The 26,076-nt window shown below is 44.5% G+C and overlaps 1 long non-coding RNA gene across 5 annotated transcripts in view; it reads left to right on the top strand.

Annotated features, from left to right (window-relative positions):
• The first annotated feature begins 3,593 nt into the window (after positions 1–3,593).
• The window catches only part of LOC148142002 (uncharacterized), a 972,588-nt gene continuing 950,105 nt past the window's right edge, over positions 3,594–26,076 (top strand). For 3 of the 5 annotated variants that reach the window (XR_015752231.1, XR_015752230.1, XR_015752227.1), the window contains exons 1-5: positions 3,594–3,646; positions 4,285–4,391; positions 7,081–7,163; positions 8,887–8,978; positions 9,885–9,971. This is a non-coding gene — a long non-coding RNA (uncharacterized LOC148142002). Of the gene's footprint in view, positions 3,647–4,284; positions 4,392–7,080; positions 7,164–8,886; positions 8,979–9,884; positions 9,972–20,861; positions 20,970–26,076 lie in introns of all 5 variants that reach the window. The other 2 variants (XR_015752228.1, XR_015752229.1) reach the window with 2 other exon arrangements.

The raw sequence follows: 26,076 nt of genomic DNA, 5'->3' as shown, positions 1-26,076 counted from the left end.
AAAAAAACAATACGAGCTTCATTGCTGCTCCAGTCGGGTCCCAAGCTCTGTGAAAAAATAACAATGTTCAGGTTTATTGCATACACTCTGAAACACGTGTTTCTTCAATAGATCTTGCAAGTTTACCAATGAGCATAGCAACATCATTTGGATGGACAAACTTTTGCCAACTCATTTCTTTCCGAGCCTCTATAGCCTGAAGAGTGACCAGAAGCAATTACTCCCCATATGTGGGAACATATGGGGAGTAATTGGGGTGGCACAGTGGTTAGCACTGTTGCCTCACAGCACCAGAGACCCGGGTTCAATTCCCGTCTCAGGTGACTGACTGTGGAGATTGCACATTCTCCCCGTTTCTGCGTGGGTTTCCTCCAGGTACTCCGGTTTCCTCCAACAGTCCAAAAATGTGCAGGTCAGGTAAATTGGACATGCTAAATTGTGTTAGGTGTAGGGGAATGGGTCTGGATGGGTTGCGCTTCGGCGGGTCGGTGTTACTTGTTGGGCCGAAGGGCCTGTTTCCACACTGTAATTAATCGAAAAAAAAATTACCGTCGAGGATTTTTTCCTTCAGAATTGATTTCCATATATTCAGTGCCCAGAAAAGATAAAAAGCTTGTCACCTTTTATAGAGCAATGATTCAGTGGGAGTAAAACACTCACCTTTTCTTGCTTAATAATCACGCTGCCTAAATTTTAAACATGAACACTTCTTAATAGTTCACGAGATCCTAACGAAATATTTTGTGCAAAACAAATCACATGATACATAGTTATTCAGATAATAAAACAAGTTTGTTCATTGAAGAACCCAGAGGAAAAGGTCATGAAACAATGTGAGTTTGATACACCTCAATTATCATTTCAAGTGCATTCTCTGCATAAATTCTCCTTTTCCTCCTCGAAGTATTCAAATTCTTGAATAATTGAGAGAATGAAGTCACAGTTGTACAACACACAATCAGACCCTTCAGTCCAACTTGCCCATGCTGACCAGATATCCTAAATTAATCTAATCCCAGCAGTTGTTCCATATCCATCTTAAACCCTTTCTACTGATTATCATTTTATTTTACTTTATCAGCACTTGAAATACTGACGTTGTTTTCTCTAACATTGGTTAAAGAAATCATAAGTTCATTCATCTAAGTTAATTTTGTAATCTTTCACAAAGAAACAATTGAGAACAAAATATAGCCGAGTGCAAATCAAAATACTGCAGCTGTGCGATATCTGGGAACACTCTAAAGCTGAGGCACTGATACTGCACAAGTTTGTCAGCACGGTTTCAATTACTGACAATAATTTATTAATGCCTTAGCCTTCACATAGTTAAGGTAAATGTGAGATATCTGAATTTCATGAATTGGTTCCTATTGCACTTTGATCAACAAAAAATATTCTTGGTTTAATCTACTCAAAGGAGAAAGTGACGACCAAAGAAGCTGGACATCAGAGTCAAAAAGTGTCATGCTGGAAAAGCACAACAAGTCAGGCAGCATCCGAGAAGCAGGAGAGTTGATGGTTCAGGCATAAGCCCTTCATCAGCAATCACAGGCTTCAGAAAAATAACTGGCATAGACTTATGGCAACACATACGTAGAAAGGTCGAAGCACGTTACTATCTGATTAGAGACTAATTTCAGATTTGTTACCATTCAGTGCAACATTTCAGTATGATATTTACATATGTACCCAAAAGATAAGTTTGGTTAAAATTACAAGCTCTAGAATGATTATAGGATTAAACCTGGAAATAAAGCTGGTGAACAAGAATGGCAAAGTGAAGTCCCACCAGTATCGCCTTGGGCAGTGTCAAGGAAGAATTTGAGAGCAGAGTTGCCACTTTGGAGTAACCTGCAGTCTGGCCAAATTGCAGCAAAAAGCTGTTCAATTTTATCTGCAAACTATTGAATGCAAAATCCTCCTTGCACAATAATGAGGCAGTATTTTGGGATGTCATTTTTAAAATATATTATTTTCAAAGTTACTCACAATTGAGAGTAACAGCTTGGCGCTGTCTGCATAACACAGTACATAAAGGAATTAACAGAAAAAATATTATTACCCAAATTCAGAGTCACTAATTTATTGATATTGCATGGGTCCAGCATTGATAAGTAATCGATTTTTAAAAATAAATATAGATACATTTACTAACTACATTGGGATACAGTCAAGTTTCTTACTGAACAGTGACAGGATTGGACAGAGTCCGCGTGGATTTAAGAGAGGGGAATCATACTTAACAAAGCTACTGAAAGAATCTACAGAGTCAAATATTAAAGTAAGAAATTGCAGGACATTTAGAAAAGCTTATCATTAAACATGGTAGACTGGGTTTTGTGAAAGAGAAATTATCTTTGACAAATTTGCGACAGTTCATTGAGGAGATAACAAGCAGGGCTGATAAAGGGCAATCCAATGATGTTCTGTATTTGGATTTTAAAAATGCAAATGATAAGGTGCTACATAAAAGTCAATTGCTCAATTTAGGAGCTCATGGTATCGGCGTAATGTATTAGCATGGATTGACGATTGGTTTACCACACTGGCTGTTGGTGAGTCCTCACTTGCAGTGTTGTATACAATGTTAGCTCCCATATTTAATAAAGGATAAACCAACATCGGAGACCATTCAAAAAAGATTCAATTAGATGTTTCGAGGACGAAAGTGTTGACCTATCAAGAATAGATAAGCAGGAGTGATCTTATGGAAACAAGATTCTGAGGAGCTTGACAGAGTAGATGTTGACTAGATTTTCTAGCACCAGTGAAGTCTCAAACCAAGGGACATTACATAAGGGAACATTCATTTTAGAAAAAGTAAAGAACTTTTTCTCTGTGAATGGCTAGAATTTCCGCACCCAAACAATTGTGAAAGTTAAGTGTGGGAGGGGAATGGTTGGCTGACTCTTCGGAGGGTTGTTCTGGCTTGTTGGGCTGAAGGACCTGTTTCCACATAGTAGGGAATCTATGATTCTATCTCAAATTATTTTAAAAAAGGGCAAATAGATTTTTGAAATATTGAGCAGTTGAGGGCTATGCGGATCAAGCATAAAAGAGGTATTGAGGTCTGGGTTGGCCAAGCCATGATCTGATAGAATGGGGGAACAAGCTGAAGGCGATGAATGCCCTACTCCTGCACCGATTCCTTGAGGCTCTATTTCATGTTTTTTTTTGTTTCCAAAGAAGAGCGTGATACAATGTGCTTAAGATCTCAGATGTTGTGTAAAGGAGTGAAAATGGGGTGTTTATGTACTGATTCAGAAGGCATTGATTCATCAATCACAGCTATACAGTCATGAGTAGGAAGGCAATCCCCTCCATGAATAAAGGAAATCTACTGCAGAGCTCACACAAAGGGAATTCTTACCCTCAGTAAACTCTCCCATCACATTACCCAACATATCAGCTGAAGGAGGACACACTGCGCATGTTCTCGCCAACAAAGGGACTCCGGGTGATTGATGTCAGCACCGGACCAATGAAAGGACGGTGGGCGGAGCTGGATGACCTAGCGGGATGTTGGTCCTCCAACCAATCAAAGTGAATGTCGGGCGGAGCTAAACTAAACCATGTGATCACTCGCGCGCGGCGCAGAGTCGCTGTAATGAATGCTCGGGAAGTTATGGAAAGAAAGGATACGGTAAGGAAAGAAATAAACAGGGAAACCGGAGAAAAACTGTGTTGCTATGAGCGGAGATTTTTTTACAAACAAATTGTGCACGTCGGAAAACACAAATGTGAACGTCCCAGTCCCGTGTTTGCAGTAAATGGGGAATTGCCTCAGCGCGGCTGCAGGCCTGAGTGAGCGCCGCCATCTTTATTCGGGACAACGATTCACTGGACATGTGCGGAGCCGCCATCTTTGTAGGGGGCAAGGTGCAGCCAGGCGCATGTGCAGCCTTTCTCTCGTTTAGAGTCATTGGGATCATAGCAGTCAATACTGCTCTGATTCACCTCTGGGCTCCCTCATGACCACTTTGTCAATATCTGGCTTCCTCAGTCTCGTACCATGGGTGTACTTTTGGTCTGTTTACTACTGTATTATTACTTTTATAGACCTTTGCAAATGAGTTTTTCACTGCGGCCCAGCCCCTGACCATGTGCTGCTAGATTATCAGATTACTTTTTTCTTGAATATTTTTGACAGTCAAGAATTCTTTTTTCCAAAAAGCAAGTGTATTTTCCTTCCATTTCTGGCTATCAAATTCTGCACCATTTTCATTCCCTGTAATCCATTTTGCACTCCATGAAACATCAACTGTGTTTCTCCTTCCACAGATACCAGTGATTAATGCCAAAGCCCTGTTGCTTGTGGAGAGGGTGATGTTTGACTTTCTTGTACAGCTGCAGTTTGTGTGGTGAAGGTGCTCCTACAATGTGGTTGGGTAAGAGACATTATAGATTATTCATTACAGCAACAGTGATGATTTGAAAATAATGTCAAATCAACAACAGTTTGTATTTTTATTATCATGCTTATAATTTCACAAAAATACTATTGAGAACTTTAGACATAAGGCCAGAGATGGAGATATTAGGTCAGGTGACCAAAAGTAGGTTTTGAGGGATGTCTTAAAGGTGGAAAACAGACCTGTGAGATTTTGGTTGCAAATTTCAGACCATGCTGCTTCAGCAACTGTAGAAACAGCCACACAGATGAAGTAATGAATTAACAAATTGTTGGGAGTCTCAAAGAAAATGGGTTGTCGAGGTCTCAAAGTGTGTGTGGTGCAGGGAGCTAGGGATTATCACAGCCAGGAATTAAATCAAGTGTGAGAAATTTAAATTGAGGGATATTGGCCACATGCTGGCAGGTGAGACTAGATTGGGTTGGGATATCTGTTTGGCATGGATGGGTTGGACCGAAGGGTCTGTTTCCATGCTGTACATCTCTATGACTCTATGTTGTTGCTTATGAATAGGAGACTTTTGATGAATCAACAAGCAGATATTTAGATGTTCTTGAGATTACAGGGAGGTTGAATATGGGAAGCTGGCCAGGGAGTGAGTTTGGATAATGAAGTCTAGAGATAGCTCATATACTTTCATCACATTGTGTTGAGACAAGGGTGAAATCAGCTCGAAATAGTGATCTTGGAGTGGGGCTGAGCTATCACCCTCACCTCACCTCTGGGATTCAACTGGTTGTCAGTTTGTGAATCAGGCGGTGACACAATCGTGAGCGTATTGGCCCTGGTGGAGCCTAAAGTTGCAGAGCAGCTGTTGCTTGGTAGCCCTGGTGATGACATCTTCCATCACTTTACTGCTGATCGAGTGTAGACTGATAGATGGAAATTGCCTGGGTTGGATTGTTCTGTGCTTTTGTGTTGAACATCCCTGGGCAATGTTCCACATTGTCGGTAGATGCCAGTGCTGGAGCGGTACGTGGCTCGGTGGGTGGCAAGTTCTAGAGAACAAGCCATCAGTATGATTGCCAGAATATTGGCAGGGCCAGTAGCCTTTAACTACTTAACCATTTCTTGATGTGATTCAAACTGAATCGAACTGGTTTAAAACTCACATCTGTGATGTTGGAAACCACTGGAGAAGGCTGAGATGGATCATCCCACTTTGCACTTCTGGCTGCAGATTGCTGCAAATGCTGTCATCTTATCTGGTACATGGGTATGTGAGGCCCCTCCATCAGTAAGGGTGGGGATTTCTGTGATGCTTCCCCCAGTGAGTTGTTTAATTGTCCATCACCGTTCACAACTGGATGTGGCAGAACTGCAGAGCTCCGATCTGTTGCATTGGATGTTGGAACACTTAGCTCTGTTGCTTGCTGCTGATGCTGTTTGATATGCAGGTAATTCTGTTTGATAGCTTCACCAGATTAGCACTTCATTTTTAGGTATGCCTGGTGCTGCTCTTGGCAAGCCCTCCTTTACTGTCCATTGTGATGGGTGAGAGCAGGATTTACAAACCCATGAGATTACAGATTGTGCTGGAGTACAGTTCTGCTGCTGTTGATGTCCCACAGTACCTTATAGGTACCCTATTTGAGATTCTACATCTCTTTGAAGTCTGTCCCATTTAGAACGGTGATAGTGCCACTCAACACAGCGGAGGTTTTCTCAACTTTAAGGCAAGGCATTGTCTCCAAAAGGAACATGTGATGGTCGTTCTTCCCGATAACTGTCATGGCCAGACGTATCTGCAGCTTGTCAATTCATAACAATGAGATCAAGTATGTTTTTCCCTCTTGTTGGTTCCCTCACCACCCACTGCAGACTCAGTTGAGCAGCTATATCCTTTAGGACCTGGCCAGCTCAGTCAGTAATTCTGTTGCAGAGCCAGTCTCGATTGTGGACATTGAAATCCTGTACCCAGAGTATGTTTGACACCATTTTGTTGCCTCAGTGCTTCCTCCAAATGTTGTTCAACATGAAGGAGAACTGATCCATCAGCCAAGGGAGGACGGTACATGGTAATCAGCAGGAGCCATGAGACTCCCAGGGCGAATCCTCCCTGTCTGTACACCACTGTGCCACCACCTCTGTCTGGTCTGTGCTGCCGGTGGGACAGGACATATCCAGAGATTTTAGGAGAAATTGAAGACTGCAGATGCTGGAGGTCAGAGTCGATAGTGTGGTGCTGGAAAAGCACACCAGATCAGACTGATGAAGGGCTGAGGCTCAAAACGTCGATTCTCCTGCTCCTCTGATGCTGCCTGACTGTTGTGCTTTTCCAGCACCACACTCTCGATATCGAGGGATGGTGATGGTGGTGTCTGGTCATTGTCTGTAAGGGATGATTCCGTGAATATGACTATGTCAGGCTGCTTCTTGACTAGTCTGAGGTACAGCTCTCCACATTTTGGCACCAAAAACCATATGTTAGTGAGGAGGACGTTGCACCATCGAGAGGGCTGATTCTGTGGTTGTAATTTCTGGTGCCTTGTTAGATGCCACATGGTCCATCCAGTTTCATTCCTGTGTTGAGACTTTGCAGTGATTAGTACAGTGAGTAGCTGGCTGGGCCGCTGTCAGGTTGGCAGGATTTTTTTTTACCATTGACAATGGTTTCATGGAAATCAGGAGATTCCTAATTCCAGTTATTTTTTCGTGAATTCAGATTCCACCATCTATAAAGATGGGATTCGAACCAGGACTTCAGTCGTTTGTTTTAATATTCTGGATAAAAGCTAAACACATCAGGTTTGTTCACTCATTTTAAATATCACTAACCCTGGATTTGTTTCTTTGTAAAACACTGTCCATCATCCTGTCTCCTCTATCCTCCCCTCCAATAACATGAGTGAGGAGCACATGGAGTTTCTCTGTCACCATGACTGAGATAATCCGATCTGCTGCTTCCCTCCCTCCCACTAGCCCACCGAGCCAAACTGCCTCACGTGGTGTTCCTGGTTTTTGTCCTAAACCTACATCTTTCTCCAGTCTCTTGTTAAGCCTTATCAGAGCTCATCTTTACAATTTACCCAAAGCTTGCTAAACCACAGACTTTCCAACACTCTGTCTCCTCCTCCTCCTCACCGATTCACAGATATTGTTCCTTGTTCTGGCTGTCTGTCTTTTCTGGTTATGCCCTTCTCTCCCCTTCTTTGAAAAACTTCCTTTTGACCTCATGGTTTTTGGAAAATCCTGCTCCATTTCCACTCTCTCTTTCCTTTCTGAATTCCTTGCATTTGGTGTCCCTCCAGTATCTATCCTTGCTCTCTCCTGTATCTCACCTACATACTGCCAGGAGTTGACATTGTGAAAAAGCACCATGTTAGGTTTCACATGTACATTGACACTGCCCAGCTCTCCCTCCCCACCATCCCTCTCCATTGTTCCACTGTTACTCAGTTACCAAACTGCTTATCACATTCCCACTACTTGATTAGCTGCAGTTTCCTCCAATGAAACATTGTAACGGTTAAACCCATTGCCTTCAGTTGTTATTCCAAACTCCTTTCTCTTACTGCTGAGCCTCTCCCTCTCCCTGGTAACTGTCTGAGGCAGAAATACGTTCTTCACAATATTGCTGTTATATTTGACCCTAAGGTGACCTTCTGATCAGACATCTGCACAATCCCAAACACCAGGGAATTCCAATCTCTTAAACATTGTCTGTCTCCACCTCACCCCAGCTCCATTGCTACTGAAACCCCTTACCCACCTCTGTGTCGCCTTAAACTTGACGAATCTGAAGCAGAACCCTTGATTCCGCGACTGACCCAGAATCTGGTTCCAGACTCTCTTTTCAGTATTAACACTCGGAAACATCCACTCAGTATTTAACCTGTCAAACCCCTTAAGAATCCCATCTGTCTCAATGAGATCACCTCTCTTTCTCCAAAATCCAATGAGTAGAGTCCCAACCTGTTCAGCCTTTATTTAAAAGATAATCTCTCCAAACCAGGGATCATCCCAGTGAATCTTCCCTGCTGAAAAATGTGTTGCTGGAAAAGCACAGCAGGTCAGGCAGCATCCAAGGAGCAGGAGAATCAATGTTTCGGGCATAAGCCCTTCAGCTTATGCCCAAAACGTTGATTCTCCTTCTGCTTGGATGCTGCCTGACCTGCTGCGCTTTTCCAGCAACACATTTTTCAGCTCTGATCTCCAGCATCTGCAGTCCGCACTTTCTACGAGTGAATCTTCCCTGAAATGCCTCCAATAAAGTGACACATTTCCTTATCTAAAGGGACCAAAACTGCTCTCATTACTGCAGATATGGTGGTCTCACCACCACTTCCTCATGTTACTCTCAGGTATATACTCCAAACTCTCATACTGAAAACCCTCTGAACAAAACACTCCATTCCCCTTCCTGATGACCTGTTGTAACTATGTACAGTAATCCTGCGCCAGGAGGAGGGGATGGTGTGGGTTTCTAACTTGAACTGAGAGTGACAGATTTTATAAACTTGTATTACAGGATATTACAGGTGGACATTCAGATGGTAATCTCAGTAAATGTTCTGCCAAACTCTGAATTACTCAGTACATCAGGACCTGGATATTCGCATTGTGAGTATTGCGTTCCAGATCAATCCCTTTTGCTGCTTAAAAATTCTCCTTTGAATCATCACATTCTCTCAAAAGGTCTCCCCAAACCTTCAATGTGTCATGTAATCCTTTTATGATGACCTGATGAGTGTAAGGTTTATTATTCGAATGTGTAATTTTTGTACAAGGATGTCACAGAGAGGGAGCAGAATATTCTTAAAGGGGAGAATAACCATTTTGAGGGGAGGCTGTTGTTTATTGGTATCAATGACATAGGAATAGAAGAGTTCACATTGTTGGATCATTGGAATCTCTTGTGGGGTAGAATTGACCTCCATCAGAAGGATGGATTGTACCTGCACTGAAAGGGAAGAGTTGCTAGTGCTATTCAGGAGGCATTAAACCAGTGAAGGAATGGAGGTATACTCAAAGAGAGAGTGAGGAAAGAGCCAAGTCTGAGGCTGGTACAGTTCAGGCGTCAAACAGTCAAGGCAGGCAAGGGCAAGGCACAGAATGAGGTCGGACTGAGCAGTTACACTGCATTTATTTCAATGCAGGAGGCCCGATAGGTCGGGCAGAGGAGCTCAGGGTATGGTTTTGAACATGGCACTGGGATATTACAGCAATTACAGAGGTATGACTTAGGAATGGTTAGGACCAGCAGCTTAATGTTCCAAGGTATAGATGCTATAGCAAGGATAGAAAGGGGGCAACAGAGCAAGGGGGTGAGATGGTTTTGATGAGGGATAACATTATGGCTGGGCTTCAGGAGGATATTCCTGGAAGTACATCCAGGCAAGTTGTGCAGGTGGAACTGAGAAATAAATAGTCAGCCGGGAATTGAGAAGTAAATTTACTAACAGATCACTTATCTGTAAGAATAGTATGATTGTATACAAGACTTGACCTTTTTAACTTCACTCACAGGATGAGGGTGTCACTGGCTGGGCCTCAAGGGCAGTTAAGATTCAACCACGTTGCTGTTGGTCTGGAGTCACATGTAGGTCAGACCAGGTAAGGATGGCAGATTCCTTCCCTGAAGGATATTAGTGAATCTCATGGGTTTTTTTTTTTGCAACAATCAACAATGGATTCATGGTCTTTAATAAATTCTTACTTCCACATTTTTATTGAATTCACATTCCACTGTCTGCTGTGACAGGATCCAAACTCTAGGCCCCAGAACGTTATCTGGTTGTCTGGATTATCCATCTAGCGATAGTATCACTAGACCATTGGGCAGGGTGAGTGACTGAGGTATCAGTGGGGCAGCACATCAGCACCAAATATCCCATGGTCTCTGTGGAACATAGAAAGGGCTGGGGAGGGAAGTATATCCCTGGTGGTGGGGTCTGACTGTAGGTAGCGGAAATTGCAGAGGTTAATGCGCTGTATCTGGAGATTCGTGGGGTGGCAGGTGAGGACCGGTGGATTATATTCTTATTGTGGTTGGAGGGGTGGGGGGAAGGCGGAGGTACGGGAAGTGGAGGATATGCATTGGAGGGCATTGTTGATCACGTGGGAGGGAAATGCAGTCCTTGAAATAGGAATCCTTTCTGGGATGTCCTGGAGTAGAATTGCTTCTACTGTGAGCAGATATGGCAGAGGCGGAGGAATTGGGAGTACAGGTTCATGTTTTTACAGGAATATACTCAAGGGAAATCAGATGAGCAAAAAGGGAACATGAAATATCTCAAGGAAATGGTTTAAGTAGAATCCAAAGCGATTCTACAAATATATCAAGGATAAAAGAAAAAACAGACAAAGAATACAACTTCTTAAAGATCAAGAAGGCCATCTATGGAACAACAGGAGGTGGGAGAGATACTATGCTACTCTTTTCTGAAGAGTTTGGAGAACTTGATAGTTAACAACAGTGATAACTTGAAAAGTGTCCATGTTACAGAGGATGTGATACTGGATGTCTTAAATGGCATCAAGGTGGATAAATCCCTGGGTCCTGATCAGGTGTATCCCAGAAATTTGTGGAAAGCTAGGAAAGCAGTGCCCCTCCCTGAGGTATTTATATCATCGTTTGTGACAGGTGAGTTGCTGGAAGACAAGTGTTGTTATTTTAAAAAGGTGGTAAGGAAAGGCCAGGGAACAAGAGAACAGGCAGCCTGAAGTCAGTGGTAGGCAAGTTGTTGGAAGGGATTCTGAGGGATAGGATTTACATGTATTTGGAAAGACCAGGAAAGATTAAGGATAGTCAACATGACTTTGTGTGAGTAATTCTCTCTTTCTAACTTGATTGAATTTTTTTGAAGATGTGACAAAGATGATTGATGAAGGCAGACTGTGGACGTTGTCTATGTGGACACTGAACGATGTTCCACAAAGCAGACTGGTTAGCAAGGTTAGATAACATGGAATGTTGGGAGAACTAGCCATTTGGATACAAAACTGGCTTGAAGGTAGGAGGCAGAGGGTGGTGATGGAGGGTTGCTTTGCGACTGGAGGCGTATGAGCAGCATTGTCCTGCAGGAATGGATATTCGGTCCTCAAATAAATGACTTGGATGTGAATATATGAGATATAGTCAGTGGGTTTACAGAAGACACCAAAATTGGAGGTGTAGTGGACAGCGAAGAAGGTTAGTTCAGAATACAACAGGATCTTGTTCAGATGGAACGAAAAATGGCAGACTGAGTTCAATTTAGATAAATGTGAGCTATTGTATTTTGGAAAGGCAAATCAGGGCAGGACATATACACGTAATGGTAAAGTCCTTCGCAGTATTGCTGAACAAAGAGACCATGGCGTTCAGATTCATTGTTCGTTGAAAGTAGAGTCGCAGATAGGCAGACTAGTGAAGGTGGTGTTTGGTATGCTTATATTTATTGGTCGATGCATTGAATACAGAAGCTGGGACATCATATTGTGGCTGGACAGGACATTGATTAAGCCATTTCAGGAATTCTGTTTTAAGTTCAAAATCCCCTGTTCTGGGAAGGATGTTCTGAATCTTGAAAGAGTTCAGACAAGATTGACAAAGACTTTGCCAGGGTTGGAGGATTTGGGCTACAGGGAGAGACTGGGGCTATTTTCCCTGAAGAGTCAAAGACAGAGGTGACTTTATGGAGATTTATAAATCGTGAGGGGCATGGATACGGTGAACAGCCAGGGTCTTTCCCCCCCCCCCCCAGGTGAGGTGGGTCCAAAACAAGAGCACATGGACTTAAGTTGAGAGGGCAAAGATTTAAAAGGGATCCAAGGGGCAACGTTTTCAAGCTGTGTGTGGTGTGTGTGTGAATGAGCTGCCAGATGAAGTAGTGGAGACTGATACAGTTACAACATTTGAAAGGCATCCGTGAATGGGATGGGTTTTGAGAGATAGGGCCCAATAGCTGGCAAATGGGACTCCAGTAGTTTAGGATTCCGAGTCGGCATGAACGAATTAGACCGAAGGTCTGTTTCTGTGCTGTCCATCTCTATGACACTAATAAATTAAGATGCGTTCCTCTTTTGTGGAGAGCTAGCAGAAGCACAGATAATTGTCCTTGGAGCTGAGACGGTTAAGCAGTGATTTGGACCAGGTGCAGATTTGTTTCCAAACAATTAATTTGCAGAGAGAGAGGAATTGTTAGCACGATCACAATTTTTCGTAACTACTTTCAGGTAACTGGCAAATAAAGCAGAGTGAAAATGGGAACATTATTTCACTCAGTAAGTTCTGCGCACCTGGAATAGGCTGAACGGCAGCTGGACACAGATTCAGCAGGTGTTCTCAAACAGATTTATAATTTTACTTTTTAAGGAAGGACTTAGTGGGCTTTGGGCAAGTGAGAGGGGAGTTGGGACAGATTTGCAGCATCTCCAGAGGGAGAGAGTACAGTCCCAATGGGCTGAATAGCCCCAGCCCCTGTGCTCTGTGATACTGCCCCATTCACTGTGAATGATGAAGCTCATCCCAGGGCAGAGAGAGAGAGGATCCCACCACTTACCTCACAATGGGGCCCGGCTGATTGATCTCAAACAAGTACACTGTTTCGGAAAGCGTCGGAGGTCACCCTCTCAGGGGCATATCGCACTGACAAGCAAGGTACTGGTACAGAGACTGGCTCCAATGTAATGTGAGGCATATGAGGTTCCTGGTGATCGATGGTGATAGCAGATTCTCTGGTATAGGGCACAGACTGCCGTTTCTGCAGCTGACAGTGAGACATCAGAATGGGTGGTACCTCACTGGTGCCAGGGACAAGGATGTCTCGGAGAGGGAGCAGAGTATTCTCAAAAGGGAGTATGATCAGTGGGAGCTCATTATACATTCGTACCAATGACATCGGAAGAGGAAAGGATGAGGTTCTGACGAGAGAATATAGCAAATTATCCTGGAGGATAAAAAGTAGGTCTTCGTGGGTAGTAATATCTGGATTACTCTTTGTGCCGCATGCTAGTGAGAGTAGGAACAGCAGGATAGAGCAGATGAATGTGTGGCTAAGGATCTGGTGCAGGGGAGAAGGATTGCCATGTTTGGATCATTGGAATCTCTGCTGGGTTAGAATTGACGTGCATAAGAAGGATGGATTGTACCTGAATTGGAAGGTGTCTAATATCCAGGCAGGGAGATTTGCTAGTGCTACTCAGGAGGCATTAAACCAGTGAGGGAGTGGGGGGTAAACCTAAAGGGATAGTGAGAGAAGAGGTATGTCTGAGCCTGGTACAGTTGAGAAGTTAGACAGTCAAGGCAGGCAAGGGCAAGGCACAGAACGAGGTGGGACAGAGCAGTTTCACTGCATTTATTTCAGTGCAAGAGGCCCGTCAGGGAAGGCAGATGAGCTGAGGATATGGTTTTGAACATGGGACTGGGATGTCATGGATATTACAGAAACGTGGCTCAGTGATGGATAGGACTGGCAGCTTAATGTTCTAGGGTGCAATGGAAAGGATAGAAAGGGGGACGAGAGGAGGCAGAATGGCGTTTTGGATTAGGGATACCTTTATGGTTGTGCTCAGGGAGGATATTGGGAATATTTCCAGTGAAGTTACTTGGATAGAATTGGGAAATAAGAAAGGGATGATCACCTTGTTGTGGTTGTCTGCTTGGGTTTCGTCTGGTTGCTCTGGTTTCCTCCCACTGTCCAAAGATGTGTAGGATGGGTGGGTTATCCAGGCTGAATTGCCCATAGTGTTCAGGGATGTGCTGGCCAGGTGGATTGCTCATTGGAATTGCAACATTATAGGGGTAGGGTAGAAGGCTCTGATGTTCAGTGTGGATGTGATGGGCTGAATGGCCCACTTCCACGCTATCTGGATTCTCTGATAATTCTACTAGCTTTAAAATAGTTACAGAAAATAATAGACCAGATCTAATAGGTAGCCTTCTAAATTGGACAATTTCGATGGCACAAGGTAAGAACTTGCAAAATTTGTTTGCGGGAGGTTATTTCCAGGGAAAGGGATGGCTGGACAAAAGAGTAACCAGGCAGAGAATAGCAACCCTCAAAAATCAGTAAGGCTGTCTATGGAACCGCAGGCGGTGGGAGAGATTCTGTAAGTATTTCACATCAGTTTTTACTGAAAAATGATATGGAAGCTAGAGAGTTTGGAGAAATAAATAGTGATAATTTGGCAATTGTTCATATTACAGTGGAGGAGCTACTGGATGTCTTAAAAAGCAGAAAGGTGGATAAATCCCAGGAATCTGAGCAGGTGTATCCCAGAACTTTGTGGGAAGCCAGGGAAGTGATTGCTGGGCCCCTCACTGAGATATTTGTATCATCGATTGCCACAGACAAGGTGATGGAAGATGGGTGCCATTATTTGAGAAAGTTAAAAATCACACACCAGGTTATAGTCAAACAGGTTTATTTGGAAGTGTGCTTCCAATTAAAACGTTTGGACTATAACCTGGTGTTGTGTGATTTCTAACTTTGTACACCCCAGTCCAACACTGGCATCTCCAAATCATTATTTGAGAAAGGTAGTAAGGAAAAGCCAGGGAACTATAGACCGGTGAGCCTGAAGTCAGTGGCAGGCAAGTTGTTGGAAGGGATTATCAGGGACAGGATTTACATGTCATTGGAAAGGCAAGAAAAGATTAGGGATAGTCAGCATGGCTTTGTGCATGGAAGTCATTAACTTGGACTTGAGAAAGACACAAGGTTCCACATAACAAACTGGTTAGCAAGTTCAACACCATAGAATACAGGCGGAACTAGCTATTTGGATACAACATTGTTTGGAAGATCAAAGAGTCATAGATGTACAACACACAAGCAGAGACCCTTCGGTCCAACCAGTACATGCTGACCAGATATCCCAACGCAATGTAGTCCCACCTGCCTGCACCCGGCCCATATCCTTCCTATTCATATACCCATCAAGATGCCTTATAAATGTTGCATTCGTCCAACCTCCACCACTTCCTCTGGCAACTCATTCCATACACGTACCACCCTCTGTGAAAACGTTGCCCCACAAGTCTTTTTAAAGTCTTTCCCCTCTCACCCTAAACCTATGCCCTCTAGTGCTGGGATCCACCACCCCAGGGAAGAGACTTTGTCTATTTATCCTATCCATGCCCCTCATGATTTTAAATACCTCTATAAGCTCACCTCTCAGCTTCCGACGCTCCAGGGAAAATAGCCCCAGTCTATTCAAAATCTATTCAACCCCCAGCTGAGCTCAAATCCTCCAATCCTGGTAACTTTCTTGTAAATCTTTTCTGAACCCTTTCAAGTTTCACAACATCCTTCCGATAGGAAGGAGACCAGATTTGTACGCAATATTCCAATAGTGGCCTCACCAATGCCCTGTACAGCCACAACATGACCTCCCAACTCCTGTACTTAATGTTCTAACCATATGCCGCCTTCACTATCCTATCTACCTGTGGCTACACTTTGAAGGAGCTATGAACCCGCACTCCAAGGTCTCTTTGTTCAGTAACACTCCTCAGGACCTTACCATTAAGTGTATAAGTCCTGCTAAGATTTGATTTCCCCAAATGCCACTCCTCAGCCCATTCACTCATCTGATCAAGATCCCGTTGTACTCTGAGGTAATTGTTTTCTCTGTCCACTACACCTCCAACTTTGGTTTCATCTCACTAACTATGCCTGCTATGTTCACATCCAAGTCATTCATATAAATGATGAAAAGTAGTGGATCCAGCACCGACCCTTGTGGCACTCCACTGGTCACAGGCCTCCAGTCTGAAAAACAACCCTCCACCACCACCCTCTGTCTTCTGCCTTTGAGCCAGTTCTGGATCCCAATTGGCTAGTTCTCCCTGTATTCCATGAGCTCTAACCTTGCTGAGCAGTCAGTGTCTTGGTGGAGGGTGCTTTTAGGACTGGAAGCCTGTGGTGAGCAAAATGCTGTCAGGCTGGGTGCTGGGTCCACTGCTTTTTGTCATTTATATCAATGATTTCCATGTGAATATAGGAGCTATGGTTAGTAAGTTTACAGTAGACACCAAAATTTGAGGTGCAGTGGACAGTAAAGTTACTTCAGAGTACAATGAGACTCCGATCAAATGGGCTGAGGAGTGGCAGATGAAGTTTAATTTTGATAAATGTGAGGTTATGCATTTTGGAAAAGCAAATCAGGGCCGGACTTCTACACTTAATGGGAAGGTCCTGGGCAGTGTTGCTGAACTAAGAGATCTTGGAGTGCAGGTTCATAGTTCCTTGAAAGTGGAATCATAGATAGGCAGGGTAGTGAAGAAGGTGTTTAGTATTCTTGCCTTTATCGGTCAGTGCATTGAGTACAGGAGTTGTGACGTCATTTTGCGGCTGTGCAGGACATTGATTCAGTCACATCTGGAATTCTGCTTTCAGTCCTGGTCTCCCCACTATCGGAATGATATTGTGAAACTTGAAAGGATTCAGAAAAGATGTGCAAAGATGTTTCCAGGGTTGAGGGATTGAGCTAAAGGGAGAGGCTGAATAGGCTGAAGCTGTTTTCACTGGAGAATCGGATGCTGAGGGGTGACCATAGAGGTTGATAAAATCGTGAGGGGCATGGATAAGGCAAACAGCTAGGGTCTTATTCATGTTTAGGTGAGTCCAAAACTAGAAAGCACAGGCGTGAGGGAAAAGATTGAAAAGGGATATTAGGGGCAAAGTTTCAAGCTGAACGTGATACGTGTATGGAATAAGCTGCCAGAGAAAGTGTGGACGCTGGTATAGTTACAACATTTAAAACGCATCTCATTGGATATGTGATTGGGAAAGGTTTAGAAGGCTATGTGCCAAGTGCTGGCATATGGGACGAGATTAATTTAGGATATCTGGTCGGCATGGACAATTTGGACTGAAGGGTTTGTTTCTGTGTTGTACATCTCTACGACACTAATAAATTAAAATTAAGATAGGTTTCTCTTTTATGGAGAGTTAGCAGAAGGTCAGACAATTCTCCTTGGAGCTGAGAAGGATAAGCAGTGATTTCGACCAGTAGTTGATTTGTTTCCAGGATATTTCATTTATAGAGAGACAGAGTGAGAAATTTTTAACGTCACAATTTTTAGTAACTACTTTCAGGTAACTGGCAAATTATGCAGGTTAAAAATGTGAAGATTATTTTACTCACTAAGTTCTGAGCATCTGGAACAGTTTGAAAGACAGCTGAATGCAGATTCAGTAGCTATTGTCAAAACAAATTTGAAATTTAACTTTTTAAGGAAGGATTTGGAAGGCTATGTCCAAATGGGAGGTGAGTTGGAACTGACTGGTACCATCTCCAGAGGGAGAGAGTACAGCCCCAATGGGCTGAATAGCTCCCAGCCCCTGTGCTCTGTGATACTGCCTCATTCACTGTGAATGATGAAGCTCATCACAGGGCAGAGCTGTAGAGATGTACAGCATGAAAATACACCCTTTGGTTAAACTGGTCCATGCTGACCAGATATCCCAACCTAATCTAAGTCCCATTTGCCAACACTTGGCACATATCACTCTGCACCCTTCCTATTCATATACCCATCCAGATGCCAAATGGTATAATTGTACCAACATCCTCCACTTCCCGACAGAAGATTCCATACACGCACCAACCTCGGTGGGAAAAAAAATTGCCCCTCTGATCCATTTTAAATTCTTCCCCTCTCATGTTAAACCTATGCTCTCTCATTCTGGACTCCCCCACCCCAGGGAAACGACCTTGTCTATTTATCCTACCCATGCCCCTCATGATTTTATAAACCTTTATGAGGTCACCCCTCAGCCTCTGATGCACCTGGGAGGATCCCACCACTCAGGTCACAATGGGGCCTGGCTGATTGACACAGCTTCAGACCAATCGGAGAGTTGGCATGATCCTCCAGCCAATGGGAGTGAATGAGGGGTGGGTCCAGCAGGCCAACACATGACCATCAGCTTTGCAGGCGCAGTGTCACTGTGAGGGAGGACTCTGAGTGTGAAGGGAGTGGGAGAGAATGCAGAGACTGGGAGAGAGATGGAGTTAGTGTGGACTGGGAGGGTTGATAAACACTGTTTCAGTCTGCTAGAGCTGAATTAGATACTCCGGGTAAATTGAAAGAACTGTGGATGCTGTAAATCACACACAACAACTGAAAGTACTGGAAAAGTTCAGCAGATCTGGCAGCATCTGTGAAGTGAAATCGGTTCGCATTTTGGATTCGGTGACATCCTCAGGAACTGATGCTACTGAGAAAAAAATGTTGGTTTTTATGCAGAAGGTAGGGGTTAAGGAGTAAATGATAGGGGGGATAGAGTCCAAAGAGAGAGATAGGAGCAGTTGGACAAAGGAGTGGATAACGATCTGAGGGGGAGGGTGAATAGCTGTTTATGGGGACTGTTAGTGGCTAACCATAGGTAGTGTGTAATGCCAGGCTATGTAATAAAAAGGCCTGGTGTGTGGGGTAAGGGGCAAAGACACTAGGACGTGGGAGAGTTCAGGACCTAAAATTATTGAATTTGATGTTGAAGCCAGAGGATTGTAGGGTCCCTGACTGGGAGATGAGGTGTTGTTCTTCCAGCTTGTGTTAAAGTGTGGCGCTGGAAAAGCACAGCAGGTCAGGCAGCATCCAAGGAGCAGGAGAATTGACATATTGGGCATGTAAGCACTCCATCAGAAATGTGGGAGTGGGGGAAGCGGGCTGAGAGATAAATAGGGAGGGGTGTTTGGGGTTGGGGGGAAGGGAGCTACGAAGAGACTAGGTAGATGTAGATGGGGTAGTGGTGAGAGGGTGGAATGGATAATTGGGAAGGAAGATGGACAGGTGGGACAGTTCAGGAGGCCAGTGCCGAGTTGGAGGGTTGAATCTGTGATGAGGTGGGGGAGAGGAGATGAGGAAACCTTGATGCCGTGTGGTTGAAAGGTTCCAAGGTGGAAGATGAGGTGTTCTTCCTCCAGGCGTGGGGTGGCTTGGATTTGGGGGTGGAGGACACCCAGGACTTGCATGTCCTTGGCAGCGTGGCGGCGGAGGTGATGTAGCTGAAGTGGTCGGCCACAAGGTGGTGGGGTTGGTTGGTGCATGTGCCCCAGAAATATTCCCTGAAATATTCCACAAGTTGGCGTCCTGACTCCCCAGTGTAGAGGAGACCACATTGAGAGCAAAGGACACAATAGTTGAGGTGTTTGGGTGGGCAGGGAAATTTCTGCTGGATGTGGGAGGATCCTTTGGTGCCTTGGATGGAGGTGTGGGCACAGGTTTTACACTACTTGCAGTGGCAAGCAAAGGTGCTGGGAGTGGAGGATGGGTTGGTGGGGAGCGTGGACCTAACGAGGAAGTCACAGAGGGAATGGTCTCTGTGGAATGCTGAAAGGGGAGGGGAGGGAAACATATTTCTGGTGGGGTCTGATTGTAGGTGGTGGAAATGGCAGAGGATGATGTGTTGTATCTGGGTGGAAGGTGAGGAGTGGGGGGATCCCATCCTTGTTGGGGTTGGAAGGGTGGGGTTCAAAGGCAGTGATGTGAGAAGCGGAGGAGATACACTGGAAGGCATTGTTGACCACATGGGAGGGGAAATTGCAGTCCTTGAAATAGGAGACCATTTGGTATGTTCTGGAGTGTTCTGCCAGCTTGTATCAAGCTTCACTGGAACACCGCAGTAAGCATGAGACAGAGATGTTGGACAGGGAACAGTCTTGTGTGTTAAAGTGACAGGCAACTTGAAGCTCCGGGACCTTTTTGCAGCCACAATGTAACTCATCAGTCACCATTTCCACCACCGCTACTGAGATGCTACCAGGTTCCTGTCTCCTCCACTAACAGCTTTCCACCCTTCCACCAGATCGTTATTCACTCCTTTGTCTTTCCAAATGTTCCTGTCTCTCTTTGCACTCTATCCCCACCTATTATTTACCCTTTAACCCCTATCTCCTGTAGTCCAAAGATGTGCAGGTTCAGTGAATTGGCCCAGCTAAATTTCCCGTAGTGTTCAGGGATGTGCATTACTCCGGGGAAATGGAGAGTAATAGGGAGGGGAATGGGTCTGAGTGAGATGAACTTCGGAAGGTGGGTGTGTAATTGTTGGGCCGAAGAGCCCGTTTCCACGCTATAGGGATTCTACTTTTCCCAGCTGTTTTCGGTTCTGATGAAAGGTCACAGAACCCGTGATGACCCTTGGTGTTTGCAGGAGGCGGAAAGGGGAGAGTGGCAGCAGAAACCGGATGAGATGTATCAGTGTAGACTGGGAGGGTTTAGTCATACTCTGTGCAGGTCGTTAATCTGAATTAGAAAATCCTGGTCCCACATTTGCAGCAAAGGGGAAGATGGCTTGGGCCTCATGCAGTGAGAGGTCCTGGGTTATGGCCGCCATCTTTATTTGGGGCAAGGTACAGCAAGGCGCATGCACATGTCCTCTTTTGGGGGGGGGGGAGCGGGGTGATTTCAAGAGGAGTGTTTACACATCAAACACATACCAAGAGAAGTGTTCGCCTTCACTATTCATCTTGCACTGATTGTGAGCTTTGTTTTGCGAATTCATTTTCTAGGATATTAATTGAGAATAATTGAGACTGGGATCTCAAAAACAAGTTTCTACAGTCAGCGGAGTCATCAGGATCTGAATATCATTGGCATTTAACTATGGAACGAGAAAGGTTTGTTCAGTCTGGGAAAATATCACCAATAGTTTTGTCAAGCAAAAAGCAGAAAGATGTTCAAGTTCATGGTCAGATCACCCTTTGGGTATGTGTTCAATTCTTGGCCCTGCAGCTGTGGAAGGAGGTATTGGCCTGAGAGAGAGCACAGATTTATCCAAATGCCAGATTTAGTCCCAGTCACCCACTTCATGATGTTAACTGTAAACTCCCTACTTCCAATTCCCTGCAAGCTTCTCATTGAATTTCCTTGTGGACTCAAATTCCAGCACCATTTCAGGTGGAACATTCCAGATTCTGACAACTGTCTGTTCATCCAGAAACTGCTGAAGTCCATGTTGACTCTGGGGTTACAAAGGGCTGAACTGAAAGATGAGATGCTGTTCCTGAGCTCCCATTGAGATGCGTTAGAACAGTACAGGAGGCTGAGGGCAGTGTAGGTATGAGCAGACATTGAAAATGACAGGGCTGTACTGAGAGTGCTGCTTGGCTCAATGAGAGTGTTTTGGAGTTGGGTGTAAACAGAGTGAGGTGAGACTGGGAGAAGGTGAAGCTGAAACTCAAGTTTAGTTCAGGCCATTCAGTAATTCACGTGGTCCCAATGGGAACAGCCAATTTCTCAGTGATACCTGCGGAGTATTTAAGTTTTTAAAGTATGACATATCTGCTGAAGTAAAGGTTTTTTTTTATTATAATGTACATGTTTGAAGTGAAGGAAGGTTGCTCACTCGTTTAAATTTTCTTAATGGGAGTAACGAGATGAATGTAGAGAGATGTTGTGATAGGAGACCTCAGACCCGTGGTGTGGTCCTCTTGTACAATGTGGGAAATAAGGGACGCTTCCAGTGTGCCTGACGTCTATGTGTGCTGCAAGTGTGTCCATCTGCAGTTACTGGGAAACTGCTTTTCAGACCTGGAGCTGTGAGTGGACTCACTGTGGAGCGTCTGAGAATGTTATGGACAGCATGTTTAGTGAGTTAGTCACACTGCAGGTGAGGGCTACACAGGCAGAAAGGGAATGGATGACCATCAGATCAAGTAAGAGGCTCAGGAAGGGGGTGCAGGAGTCCCCAGTGGTCATCCCCTTCTCATACAGATACTGTATCCCGCTTGGGATTCTGTAAGGGCGGGAATGGGTGGGGTAGCTTCTCGGGAAATCAGCACCAGCTAGGGTCATGCCACCACAGAGAGCTACGCTGCAAAGAGCGGGAGGAAAGAGAGGAAACACGGCTACAGTGACAGGGGATTCAATGCTCAGGGTTAGGGCGGGCACTGCTGTGACCACAGGCATGAATCCAGGATGGTATGTTACCTCCATAAAGCTACGATCCGCAATATCATGGAGCGGCTGCAGGACTTTCTGGAGCTGGAAGTTAAACAGCCCGTGGTGGTGGAACACACAGATACCAACAACATCGCTAAACAGAGGGATGAGGGCCGGAAAGCGAGACATAGGGAGAGCAGAGATGCATTAAAATGTAGCTCCTGAAATGTAATAAGGTCAGACTTACTCCCAGTGCCATGTGCTACTGAGAGCAGGAATAAGAGGGTAGATCAGCTGGATGTGTGGCTGGGGAAATGGTGTACCAGAGAAAGGTTTAGATTCTTCAGGCACTGGGACTGTTTCTGGGTGGGACCTATACCAGCCTGACCGGTTACTCCTGGGCAGAGCTGAGACAAATCTGATGGGGGCTTTTGCAGTTCCATTGGTGAGGTTTTAACTAGTCTGGCAGGGGGTTGGGAAATCAAGTGTCGGCTTAGATGGGTCAGATTCGGGTCAGGGAATGGGAGGTAGAATATTAGTGATGTAGTCAGCAGCTCAGAAAGCCAAAGAAAAGGAGGATTAAACGAGGATTGAGTCCCTCTTCAGCCATCAGTCCTGCCATCTCAGAAATGTGAGTCAACAAAATATGGAGCTGTATACATGTCTATGACTCTATGTGCTTCAGCAAAATGGTGGAAATCTACAATAAGAACATAAATTGCTGGACATCCTCAGCAAGTCTGTCAGCATCTGAAATGGTGACAGATGCAGGAAACATTGCAGCCTTGAAGAAGTGTTTAGATGATCACACCAAGATGTTACACGGAGTGCCAGAACGTGGGACTAGAATAAATAGGCGCTTGATGACCAGCATGGATACGATGGGGATGGAAAGTTGATGTTTCGGGTCAGGACTATTCATCCGGACTGACAAACTGTCCTGACCAAAACATCAACTTTCCTGCCCCTCTGCTGCTTGACCTGCTGCACTTCCCCAGATCCACATTGTATAAACTCTGACTTCCAGCATCTGCAGCCCTTAACTATCTACACATCCCAGGACTCAGGCTGGTGACCCTCCTTTACTCTCTCTCAGTAACCAGGAGAGCCTTCCTTGGGAAAGGGGAACAAAGGTACACACAGTACTCCAGGTGTGGTCTCACCAAGGCCCTTCCAGAAAGGGATCCCTGCTCCGGTACTCGAATCCTCTCACTAGGAAGGTTACACATCATTTACATTCTCCACTGCTTCCCACTCCTGCCTGCTTCTGAAAAGAGGGAATCTCAGAGAAACACGGAATAAAATGGGGTCAGAGTCTCTGGTATAAAACTGTTGAACACAATGCCCCCATCTTCTCCATACCGGTCATCAAGCACACATGCCTGGTGTGATTATCGAAACACTTCTTCAAGGCTGCAATGTTTCCTACATCTGTCACCATTTCAGATGCTGCCAGACCTGCTGAGGATCTCCAGCACTTTGTTTTCTCTGTTGTAGAGTACTGAAAGGGGGAATTTGTAGTTGAGAAATACACATTGAACTTCATGTTCAGTTTTGATAGTCACTGGATCTGTGCCGATCTGGATATCATTGGCCTTTTCATCTGGAAGGAAAGGTGTGCATTCTGTCCAGAGACGAATATTTCAAATGTCAGTGTGGCTGGAAAAAGTACTGAGACAGCAAAGTCCGTGTTAGTGTGATGACTGTAGAGAGAGATTTCATTTGGTTTTTGAAAGTCTAAAAAATCATGGCACATTTCCCAGGAGCAGTTAAACCCCAGATTGGTTAATTGTCCTCATACAAAACCATGAAACCAGAAAGACAAAAGGATTCCTGCATCATGGAAAAAGCTATGAAAATGGGATTGTTGTAACGGAGTGAATTATCGATCATGGATTGCAATCCATTGGTGTTGTCACGTCGGTTCCAATGCCGTGGGGAAAACGCGTGAAATGTGATGGATGCAGTGTAGGTTTCAGTTATTAAACTGGAAAGGTGCAGAAGAAATTTACAAGAATAATGCCAGGTCTCAGGGGTCTGAGTTATAGGGAGAGGTTGGATAAGCGAGGACTTTTTTGTTTAGAGCAGAGGAAACCGAGGGGGAATATATTAAAGAAGTGTATGAGATCATGAGAGGCCTGGGTAAGGTGAATCACTCAGTCTTTTTCCCAGGGAACTAAGGACTGGAGGGTATCAGTTTAAGGTTAGAGGAGAAAGAATAAAAGGGAACCTGAGGGGCAACTGTTCTACACAGAGGGTGGTATGTATATGGAATGAGCTGCCAGTGGAAGTGGTTGAGGCGGGTCTGTTAACAACATGTAAAAGACATTTGGACAAATACATGGATAGGAAAGTTTCAGAAGCAGATGAGCCAAGTGCAGGGAAATGGGGTTAGCGTGGATGGACATTCTGATCGGCATGGGCCAGTTTGGGCCAAAGGGCCTGTCTCTGCTGTAGGATTCTATGACTAGGTGCATTTGCTATTTCTCCCCCTAACTCTGTTGGTATCTTGGGATGTATTCTATCAGGGCAAAGAGACTTGTCTACCTTTAGCTCCATTAGCTTGCCCAGCTCTAACTCTTTCATGATAACGGTTATTTATAGGTCCTCACCTTCCTCAGTCTCCTTATCAATTACCGGCATGTTCTTCGTATCCTCCACTGTGAAGACTGACTACTGTGTACTCATATTCCTGAACCCTGCTGGGTAGGAATAACTGGGCACAGAACTCTGAGAGGTCTTCTTTAGAGTCTTTATTGATGAGACATGGTAGTTACGTGCAAAATGCCTTCAGACAACATCAGGTTAACTCCCCGCCTGTCCGGTGTACGCCTCCCATTTTTCTACCTTTGTGGTTTGTGACTTTGAATAGAGACTATCTCTCAGGATTATCTCCATGGCAACAGCAGTTAAAAAGTCTTGTTCAGTTCAGCACTTTGTGGTTAAACCATACACCCCTCCCCCACACCCCTGTGGCTCAGTCAGGTATCTGACAGGCAGTTCAGTTTCAGTGGGGCTGTCTGTCAGGATTCTGATGTGGAGGAGCCAGGGTTGGGGTGGGATGGACAAAGTTAAAAACCACACAACACCAGGTTATAGTCCAACAGGTTTATTTGGAAATACAAGTTTTTGGAGTGTGCTGTGATTTTTAACTTGATCAGGATTATCTCTATGGTAACAGTTAAGTGCTTCAACAATTACAGAGGCCATATGTTCCCCACACAATAGGTTCCCCTCCAGCAGTGTAAACTGCTATTCTGGCCCTGGAGATAGCTACTCATTACATTTTATCCGTAATCCCATCAAGCTTTCTGTTAATCTTTGAAGTTTTTCTAATCTCCTGGTTTCTCCTTGGTCTTTACCAATTTGTATGCCTTCAATTTCAATTTGACAGACTCCATTATTTCCTTAGACACCCATGGCAGATTACTCCTTTTCCGACAGTCCTTCCTTTTCACTGATACATGTTTTTACTGAGCACTTTGAAAAATTGCTTTGATATTCCTCCACTGTCCGTCAACTGTCCCACCCTAAAATCTTTGCTTCCAGTCTACATTAGCCAACTCCTGCTTCATCATATTGTAGTCTCCTTTGTTTAAGCACAGGATCTGGATTGGATTTAATCTTCCCGCTTTCCATTTTGTGTTCTAAATTCAACCAGACTTCTCAGGTCTTTTATCAGGTTACGTGGGGAGGCGGTGTTTTGGGTTTCATTGTCAGAGACCTTGGCTTTGTAGTAAAGTATAGGATAGATATTCCCAACAGAGTATTCTGGACGCTGTGAATGTCCTACACAGTCGAACACCATAAATCACTGTGTCCCCTCAGTTTAAAATTGCAAAA

The sequence above is a fragment of the Chiloscyllium plagiosum genome, unplaced genomic scaffold (genome assembly GCF_037043375.1).
Source record: "Chiloscyllium plagiosum isolate Xiang-an unplaced genomic scaffold, Cpla_swu_hap1 HiC_scaffold_31, whole genome shotgun sequence".
Lineage (NCBI taxonomy): Eukaryota > Metazoa > Chordata > Chondrichthyes > Orectolobiformes > Hemiscylliidae > Chiloscyllium > Chiloscyllium plagiosum.
The sequence above is the reverse complement of the archived record's forward strand: the minus strand, read 5'-3'. Positions and strand labels throughout refer to the sequence as shown.